The sequence below is a fragment of the Cryptomeria japonica genome, chromosome 3 (assembly GCF_030272615.1).
Source record: "Cryptomeria japonica chromosome 3, Sugi_1.0, whole genome shotgun sequence".
Taxonomy (NCBI): Eukaryota; Viridiplantae; Streptophyta; class Pinopsida; order Cupressales; family Cupressaceae; genus Cryptomeria; species Cryptomeria japonica.
The window spans coordinates 319,121,217-319,132,307 of record NC_081407.1 but is presented as its reverse complement, the minus strand read 5'-3'; positions in this window follow the sequence as shown (position 1 = coordinate 319,132,307).

Sequence of the window (11,091 nt, the reverse complement as noted above, 5' to 3'; positions counted from 1 at the left end):
AACTTTTGTCCGCAATATCAAAAGATCAAACCTACATCTATTAATGATCAAGAAAAATTAGCAACTAGAATTTTTTGGAAACTGAAGTATGATAAGAATGTTGTCTTTCCTTTTGTGAAGTTTTGTAATAAACATAAAGAAGGAAATGGATATTGTCTTTTTCATCATGGTGGTTCTCATTCTCTTGGAAAGTGTAAAGCATTTAAAGAATTTGTTCAAGAACAATACGATCATGCTCGTATATGTCTTTCAACAAATCTTGCTCTTTTTCTAGGTGAAATGGTAGTGCCTTAGCACTCCTTTCACCCTCATGTTGCTCCTCACCCTATGAAACAAGTAGTGAACTTAATTGCGGTCTCTTTGTCATTAGAGGTGGTGTTTCTTCAATTTCAAATATTTTGGGGTAGCAACATGATTTCCCCTTTTTCTCTTCTCTTTCTAAGGTTTCACTATTTTCTTTGCGATTGCATTATTCATAATTTGATGTCCTTTCTTGCATGGAAATATCCTTCATGCGAGCACATGTATGTTCCTTGGATGGTACATATTTCTTGTTTGAAATGGTGCATCTATTATGAATAATCTCTTCTTAGAGAACTTTTGTGAACCTTCTTTTTCCTCTTTCTTTCTCTTTGAGAATTACCTCTTGTTTTGTGTTGTGTTATTCATCACTTGATGCCCTTTCTTGCATAGAGTTATCCTTCATGCAAGCATATGTTTGTTGTTTGGTTAGGACATATTCTTTGTTTGAAATGGTTTGTCTCTTATGAATAGCCTATCTCTAACAGATGTGTAATTTTCCTCTTTGTCCTCTTGTTTGGGGGCAATGATGGCTTTTTCACCCTCTCTCTTTCTGTCTAATCTATCACTATTCCTTTTAGGGGTAACATTTTTCATGCGTTGATATGCTTTCTTCCAATGGTATGTCTCTTATGAATAATCCCTCCTTAGGGCAATATGTGATCTTTCTTTCTCTCTTTCTCTCTTTGAAGATTACCACTTCTTTTGAGATGCATAAACCAATGTCTTTTCTTGCATTGGATATTCATTCATGTGAGTTTATTGTGCATTTTCTTATGCCTAATCTCTCCTTAGAATTTTGTGTAATTATTCTCATTGTCCTTACACTTGGGGGGCAATGATTGATTTCTCCTGTTCTCTCTCCTCTCTAAGGATCTACTTTTCCTTTGTGGAGTGGTGTTTTTTCATGATTGGATGCCATTCCTTGTGTGAAGTTATTGTTTTCTCAAGGATTCTCTCTTATACAAGAGGCGTAAGTCCTTGGATACAACCTCTTCTCCACTTGGCAATGTACATCTACCATAAGCTTACCCCTCACATTGGGTCAAAAGTGTGTCATCCTTCATCAAGAATCTCTTTCACCTAGCAATGGGATGAAGGTACGAATTCTTATTCTCCTTCCCTTCTTTTGGTAGAAGATGTTATGTTTGTTCAAGATAGATCCTATTGGAGGTAGATGTCTTTTGAGCATTTTTTTTTCTCCTCCAAGGATCCTCTTTACACTTGTTGCAAGATATCTCTTTTTCAACTATCTTATCCTTGCTTGAAGAGTATACCCTCTCTAGCTTAGATTTATGACATTGTTGCACAAAGGATATCTCCTTGGTGTTGAAGGTAAGGTATCCTTGTTTCTAGCTTCCTTAAGACATCAACATAAAACTATGTTGACATCTTAAAGGGAGGGGGGGAAGGGCAGGCACCCACATCGCTCCCCTTGTACTATATTGTACTATGCTCTTGCATATCATTTTTGCATGTCTTAAACAAGGTGTTCATTCTCGAAACCAAAGTAAAAACTCTTAGAGAGAGATGGTTAACACTCAAAACCAGACACAACATTTGATACATGTCTTAGACGGGGTTACACATCATTGAAAACAAGTCTTAAACAAGATGGCCTCGAAACTAGGCATGTATCTTCGCCACTTGGCATTTACACATTTGCACACACACAATCGCCCCTTGGTATTTGCATTTACATTACATGTCTTAAACATGTTGAAACACACCAAAACACAAAGAAAAGATTCTTACACGGGGTGATATACTCTTGAAACCAGACATCACTTGCACACACACACGAGGATGGGTGAAACTAGAGAAAACAACTAGACTATTCTTACTCTCCTCCCCACATGGCTCACCCAAATAAAAACATCTAGGGGCGAGTTGTCCATGTCCTTTCTCACCATGGATCACCTAGATAAAAACATCTAGGGGCGAGTAGTCCATGCTCTTCCTCATCATTCTTCTCATGGATCACCTAGATAAACACATCTAGCGTGTATTAATGCTCTCTCTTCTTCCTCTCATGAACTCATAGTTTTACTATTGATATTTCATGGATGATGCTTGCTTTTCTCTTTTATGTGATCATTTGTGTTTGTGAGATGGCATTTGTTTCAAGAATGATATTAGTTACTGAGACATTTTGATGTTGAGGTCTCTTCGGCTAGTTGACTTCAGGTCTTGTTTTTGGTATTTAGCTTTTAGGTCTTAAGTGCCTTTGTGTCTTTGCCCGCGTTTGTCTTTTTGTTTTTGTCTTGTTTGTGTGCCCTTGCATATGTTTGAGTGAGTTAAGATCCTAAAGTTGGGGGCTTAATTCCTCAAAATTAGTGATATCTTACACTCTTTGTTATTTTGCTCTGCATTCCTCATCTTCTTCTCTCTTCTTCGACTTTACTGCAAGTATTTGCGTAATATCATACTCCCGCTAAAGTGGGGGCTAAATGTAGCATCCTAAAATTGCACTCCTTACAATTTTGACCGTATTTTGGGCCCTCACCTTATCGGTCTCATCCCCATGCTTGATTGGGACCCATTTATGTCTCCCCTATGCAACTAACCTCATTATTTTCATCTTGCACCTTGCATAGCTCTTGATCCTAGCCTGAATTAGGGTAGGACCAGGGCGCCACACCCTGATCCTTCCTAATCAAGACCTATTTTGGCCCCTAGACCCTATCTCAAATTTGAGTGGGAAATTACTTCCCCATGTCGACCTATGTCAAAAAATTAAACAATTGACGACATGCAAGTATATAAGGAGGTCTTCCCCTCTCATTTGGCATAACACACAATCATAAGGTGAGAGCATGGCAAGGTGGAGAAGGCAAGGGGACAACATTCAAGCATCAATCATTCAAGCATTCATCATATAACATTCATTAAGGCTGCATATTCTTCATCTATCTATTGGAGCATCATTACATCATTCATTTGCAAGCATGTGTGTGTGTTAGGGTTTTGTCATGTTCATGCCATTTCATACAACATATGTGATTACATCCAAGAAGCAAAGCATCATCATCATCATCTATTGCAGATCTGAAGGTATACCTTTCCATCATTTATTGCAAGCATTAGCAGTATTTATTTCAAGGTTGATTCCAAACTGGGGTTTGACTTAGGCAAACCCCTATTCCCAACCCCTTTCTTCTTCTTTCTGTGTGTAGGAAGCACGTGCAAAACTGTACTCTTGGAATTAAGCTTTATTTGCAGAGATGAAAAAATCCTTTTTGATGTGCGGTTAGTTCGGAGGACCAAGTTGGGGGTGACCTGGTTCAGACACACGGTCCCTACAACTTTTGGCTGATTTCGCAGGGTAGCTCCAAATCATCTCAAACTTCTCAGATCCAGGTGCACGACAAAATCTCGAATTTGTAGCTCACTGTTTCTGCTTACTTTGTCTTCAATCTCAGCACTTTACTTATTCAACTTACAAAAGAGGGTCAAACACATTCCAAACATCAATCAATCTACTTAGTATTTAGTCCTTCCATCATTTTAGGATTGGATCTAGTAGATTCATCCCCCTCTTTTGAATGTAAAGTTCTCCAAGTGAAAATTGACTTAGTGATTTCCCCCTTTCATGTGGTGAATTTGCTAAGTCCCAAATTTTCCACTTTACACTACTGTTGGTGGGTGAAGCTTTTCTCGTGTGACCATATTTGTTGTTGCTCATCCTCTCAAGGGGAAACCTCGTACCCTTTCTTGTGCCAAGACTTCCCCTGTGGTGGTTTTTGGCCAAGATGTGGTTGAAAACATTGGCTTCTACAAACGTTGTGGGTTGGTGTGCAAATTTCTTGGGTTATGGCCTTCTCTCCCTAACCTCCATTGTTGGGTGAGTGATTCTTAGAATCCTTTGGTTGCTGGTAGCATTGAGCTTTACCATTGTGCTAAGGGTTTTTTCATTGCTTCCTTTGCTTCTCCTAATGATCGTGACTTGGTGTTGGGTAAGATGTAGGCTTGGGGAGTTAACTCTCTCTTGGTCAAGCCTTGGACACCTTCTTTTAATCCTCTTACTGAACCACTCAACATGCGTCCAGTTTGGGTGTGTCTTCCCAACCTTCCCATTCATTTTCGGGAGCATTCTTTTTACAAGGCCATTGGTAATGCTATTGGACGATTCTTGAAGGTTGATGATTCCACATCTTCCATAGGTCATTCTACCTTTTCTTGCATTTTAATCGACATTGACATCTCTATGCCTCTGCTTGGGGATGTGGTTCTCATGGTTGGGGATAAGCCATGGACTCAATCGTTGGATTATGAGGGCCTCCTCTTTCATTGTCAGAGATGCTTCTCAATGGGTCATTTAGCTTCAAATTGTTCTCTCTCTAACCATAAAAGGTGTTACTAGTTGGTGGAAAGATGCCACTGCTGATCATTTGGCTGTCATGGCTTTTGATTTTGATGATGATGTTTGCTCACATGCGGGTGATGACCCCTCCCAGGATGATGTTGTGCCTATAATTATCGATGTGGCCTCTATTGGCCCCCTGGTTGCTTTTGGTGTGGTCTCCTTTGGTCTTGTGGCTTCTTCTCTTGTTGCTCTTGTTGTACATCAACGATCTGCTCCTGGTGACTCTACTCCAGATGTTGTTCCACAACAACAATTTGCTCCACTTGTGGACAGTGATGTTGTGGGGATCTCCCAACTTGTTCTGTCTTGTGATGTTCCTAATAAAAGTATTGCCTGGATTGTTGTTTGTCGCAGGCGGAAAGGGAAGTCTCCCTACCTCCCTCCCCTCCCCCCCCAAAAAAAAATAAAAATAAAAATAAACAAAACTCCTCCGAATTGAGTTTTGGGCGTTTCTTCTCACTCTTGAGTCGATTCCTTTTGGTCGGTTACTAGTCTGGCATGCCTTTAATAGTGGTTCTAACTTCCTATTAAAGGATTGTTTACCTTGAGTTTGTTTAGGGTCAGCACCCTTGTTTTGCTGCCTTTCTTTTTTCTGCCTACAAGTTGTTTGTATATAGGGCCAACACCCTTTTTGTTGCTTTTTTAATAAAAAAACAATTTCAATAAAATAAATTCTCCCCTGATGTACACAAGACCATCATATTCATCAAACCTAAGAATTTTGTACCATTTAGAAGATAAAACAACACATGCAACATGTTGTAAAACAATAGCAACAAATCATTGATCACCTATAATATGTTGGAGATCACTTGCAAACAAATACTAATCACCCAAAGCATGTTATTAAACACTTGCAACAATTCACCAATCAACTACAACACTACTAAAAATGACCTACACCTTGCTATCATTGAATTTGTAGTATGTCTAGTTGTGGCTTCTCCTTGATTGGAACATCTCAAATAAATTTTAGATTACAACTTCCTAATTAAAGAACTTTTGATCTTTAAAATCTTTAGAATTAATGAAAAATGTTTGAGGATTATATCCAAATGTAATCTAATTATATGTACTAAAAAAATTAAAAAATAGATAAAAATTTAGAATATATTAGATCATACCTTCAAAAGAGATAAAAATCTAGAATATTATCTCATTAAAAATACATCCCATTCAAAATGTAGATTTTACATAAGCCTAATTCTATAATAAATCAAACTTTTACTTATCTAAATAAAAAATGACATGATTGTTTTCATCAAACAGGCTTCATTTTTTTGGAAAAAAAATTAATTAAAATTAAATAAATAATAAAATAATTTTATTTAAAAAAAAAATCTAAAATAATTTTATTCAAAGTTTTTAGGGATGGAGATTTCTTGACTCTTCCGCTTCCTTTTCTGTATGCTTTTCTAATTCATGAGGTATATCAATTCATAATCCCAAAGAGGTTTCAGGAGGTTGCTTTGCTGAAGACAGGGAAGGTTTTATCAAAGAATAACTGTGAAACCTCTTACCTGCAGGTGGGCAATTCACAAGAAGCAAAATCAGAAAATAATACCAAAATGCCTAGAAAATCTAAATCCAAATCCAAATCCAGATGTGGAAAAGGGTATTGTAGCATTTGCAAGGAAGAGAATAAGCTAGATATTCTTCTAAAGTGCAGTCATGAGAATTGTCCCAATAGATTCTACCATACAAGATGCATGAGGCCACCAGTGCATAGTGCTCCTCCTGCTAATGCAAAATGGGTTTGCCCATCTTGTCTCTGCAGAGTATGCTTTGTTCTTAAGGATCATCACCTTTCTGTTCTTTGTAATGACTGTAATGACTGTTATCACATTTACTGTTTGGATATATCTATTGCAGAACTTCCAAAAGGTGATTGGTTGTGTCCATCTTGTCAAGAAATGCAAGGGCAAAGCCAACCCAGTTCAAGCAAGACAAACTGAGCACCCACAACTACAAAGAGAAGTTATAACGCTTCAAGTTCTGCTTGATTTTTCAAAAAATACAGTTTTGAAATTTTGATATTGATATATTGGTGGGATATGTGAACAAGAAGAATTTCATAATTAAAGAAGTGTAGTATTTCAATACAATCTAGGCACTGGCAGAAGGTTTTTTTAAATGGTGTGATTTGGTTGAAAGTAAATGGCAGTTGTTCTTTACTATCTGGGGTTTTGGATGTTTCAGATAAAGAATAATTTATTGGCTGTTAATTTATTTGCAGGTTGCTATGAGTTTGTTTGAGAAAAAGCTAATTTATTTACAGGCTGCTGTGGAATATATGCATACCATTGGATTTTTTTACTTATTTTTGATAATTAAATTTAGGTAGCATGTTGGCAAATGCTAACCAACAACTAATTACGTAATATTTAATCTATTGGAAATGGAAATGGAAATGAATTCTTTTATATAGTAATGTGAAATTATCCAGTAATTGCCAGAGGTATCTAACTGTGCTACAAATGAAGGTACATACCTTACCTCTCTTTCAACAATAGAAGTTCTCCACCACTAGGCCAACTCAGATGTACTTGGATTTGAACTGATTCTTTTAAAAATTTGGATATTAATTATTTGGAATAATTTGCGAGTGTCATACTGCCTATTTTCAAACTGCTTCACCAAAAATAAGAAAAGATTCCAATTTTTCCTTTTCTCATGATTAAAAAATTACATGGGGATAGCAGCCCCATGAGGACATAGGGTTTGTGTCTTTCTATTTTCTTTTGGGCTCATTTTAATTAGTTTATAATGTAATGATTAGTGCACAGATTTATAAAAGTTAAAATGTACTTATATATATTTAATAAGAATTGAATTTAAAATTAAATGTGAAGTTAAACTAAAATAAATATAATATTTCACTAGATTTTTGAGATGGATAAATGTTCAAGGTGTTTGGGATCAATTTGTCATTATGATAGAATTTTTGGGGCTAATTAGATGATTTTTCTTAAAATTTGCAAATTCAGTACACTTTATTGTGGTTTACATTCATTTGTATGGAAGTGAAGTGGAGCAAAGACCTAAACTTAAACCCTTTGTTGGAATTAGTTTTCCTTGATCTTTTGATGTTTGAATCATAGTAAGGATTTGATAGCTTTTACAAACACCTTTGGAGAACATATTGAATTGCAAGATTCATGTTTTCCTTTGTTAGACCTTTTGGTTTATTGATTCAATGATAATGAACTAAAATCAACAAGAAGCAAGTACACTATGGGCCTAGGGTGATGTACATTGATGTGTGCTCTTATACTACATTGTATTCCTCAATGATGTTGTTATGATAATGTGCAAGTAGATTAGGTTTTACAACATGTTTTCAAATTAAATATTTTCCAAATACAACAACATAACACTTTAATCAACACAATAATGTACTAGGTTTGCTCACAATAGCTATTGAAAAGATTGGCAAGGTCTAAACTTTAAGTTTCAAATTTTAAATCTATAAATGAAGAAATGACTTGGGTCAATTGGACATTTACAAATTGTCGAGGGTGGTGAGTGAGGGATATGGAGATTGGGATCAACTTTTAAGGATGAGTGATGATAGGATTTAGGATGATGAGTGAGTTGAACTCAAGCAAGAATATTCCACTTGCAAGCTCATTATTGCATAAAGGATACTATTAAAATGGGCCCAAAACAAAGATAAAAGCATGAGTTGCAATATTTACCATTACATTTTATCTCCACTTCGATGTGCATTCAAGATTTTAAGTGGATGCATGTCAAAGTAAAACAAGTAGTCGAACATTAAAATTAAGTATTTTACACACTTTAGGAATATTGACATGTTTAAAGTTTAGGTTGACAAATTTTGAATTCTCCTCATAATGAGTGTTCAATTGAAAAAGCATGCAATGAGTAGCACCAATGGCACATTTATAATAGGTAATAATTGCAACTTGCTTGAAAATAATTCTTTGAAAAAACAAAAGTGAAATGGAGATGGCTAAGATATTTTGTTGATGCATAGAGTGGTTAATCTTTGATTGAGTAGAAGAGTGGCAACGCTTTGACTAAGCAAGTCATTTCAACATCACAAAAATATGGGTAAATATATTCCTTCAACTTAGGAATGACTATGAGTATGTGATTATTGCACATAATTCTCAAGATGAACAATATGCATACAAATGAATGATTATAAACATGTTATTTTTAGAAAAAATTCTCAAAATTAATATTATGCATATAATGGCTGCAAGGAATTGTTAGAAAGGAAAAAATGTATAATCATGTTAAATATAGCATGCATAAACATATATGACATAATTTAATCATAGAAGTACTATAATTGTAAGATACTTATATAATTGAATTTATAAGTACGAGTTAAAAAAATTATGCAATATCATGTGTGTAGTAATCATTATCATAATTTACAAGTATTGATACAACAATGAGTGGTAATTTTTAAGACGAGTATTCAATGTCATGGACATCAACCTTTTAAAGTTAATTTTTATTGAGTAATTATAGTAGAGTGTGATATAGGAGCACATGAAAAATGTCACATGCTCCAAAAATTACCTCTTGCCATCTGTAGCCAACCTTTTATGTCATTGAATGTCAATAAAAAAGTATTCCACTGACTAACAAGAACAACAAATGAAAACGCATGAGCCAATATAGCTACTTACATTCCCATATCCAATATCCTTCACACCTAGAAACCATAATATAATTTGAATATGCAAGATGCTTCTCCTATGGTACATGTCACAAAGGATGTAAATGAAAAGATAGGAAATAATATATTCCCAAAGTTTATTCTATTGCACAAAGGACCTGAAATATTTTGAAACAAATTGTTGAAGTTACTCTTATACAAGCATTTTCATGACATACAAATCAACATAGGTTTGACTAAAGATGCAATGTTAACAAATTAGAACCCTAATGAGTACAAAAAACTAATGCATGGCATATCAATCCTACAACTGAAATGGAAGCTAATTGTGAAGAGGAAGAAGATAGCAATAATTAGATGAACACAATAGATACAATAGAAATGAATGAATGGTAATTGTTGTCACAAATGAGACTTACTAACAATATCAATCTAGATGAACTCAAAATACTTGGTAGGTATGATTTTGATAACAACAAATGGGATCAACATAGTTTAACCTTGTATTTACATGACGTCGTGATTCAATTCATAAAGATGAATATAACGTGCAACCAAGATGAACACATGCACATTAGCTTCAATGTCCCAAACTATACACTATCACCAATACAAAAACCATCACTTAGAATGATTGCAAACTTTTAAGGTTAATGTGTCATCGACCTTGTAAATCCTATAACATGGTTTCAACATCCTTGAAACGTGTACTAAGTCACTTAAGGTGTATTGGGAAAATATATTTGTAATATTTATTCTCACTATTGTTTGTAATAGATTCATAAGGGGTGATGGGTTCCACTAGCAATAGTAAAAATGGGTTGTGGACACAATTATTTAATATTATTTTATCCACATGTGGATGCATATAATGAGATAATTAACGACTTAGGAAGTGAAAAAATTCATGACCTTTGAGTTTCTCCAAGTGCGGGCTTATTTGTCTCTTAGTATTTCATCATTTAATATATTTAATATAACACTTATCTTGCAAGATTGGGCACACAAGTTGGAGGGAAAGTATTAGAGCCAAAATTGGCGTCCTTTCAAATTTTGTGGAGGCAATCCAATGGCTGTGGTTGTTTGGAATGAAGAGCCTTCTTTGGATTCCTTGTTTAGTGGTTTTGGAGCTCTTGTCATTTTAAAACTTTAGCTCTTTGGATGTAAAAAATATGAAGAACAATTGAATGTAGAGCTAATTTGTAGGAGCAAGGATAGGTGGGAGGCATAAGGAGGTCGTTCACAAGTACATACGTGTTGTTATGCTGGAGACAGAGAGGAGAATGGAAGTGAATGTATTGCATTCATATTTATTATTGATAATGCATGTCTGACCTCTCTTTTTGGTGGAGTTTTTTCTCGTAAGGGTTTCTCCACATAAATTTTGTGTTATTTGGTATTCTTCTGTTGTTGATTTGTGCCTCATTGTTGCTATCTTATGGTGATGTTATAAGTTCACATAAGATAGGATTATTAAGCATGACATGTAGATTGGATTTTGACATCATTAAGAAGGAAGTAAGCATTTTTTTCCACATTAGGGAAACTTAACTTTTTAGATTTGCACATAAGTTTTAGATTTTCATGTTGTGGTTGTCCAAGCCCGACATCTCATCCTTTGATATGTTTATTGGATAAATATCGATCTTCACAATCTTTAGTATTGAAGTTTTGTTTATTTCCCAACATTTGGTATCAAAGTTGATGGTTAATTGTTTATGGGTATTCCTCTATTTTTAGTTTCTTAGCTAGGAAAGCCAATGCGACT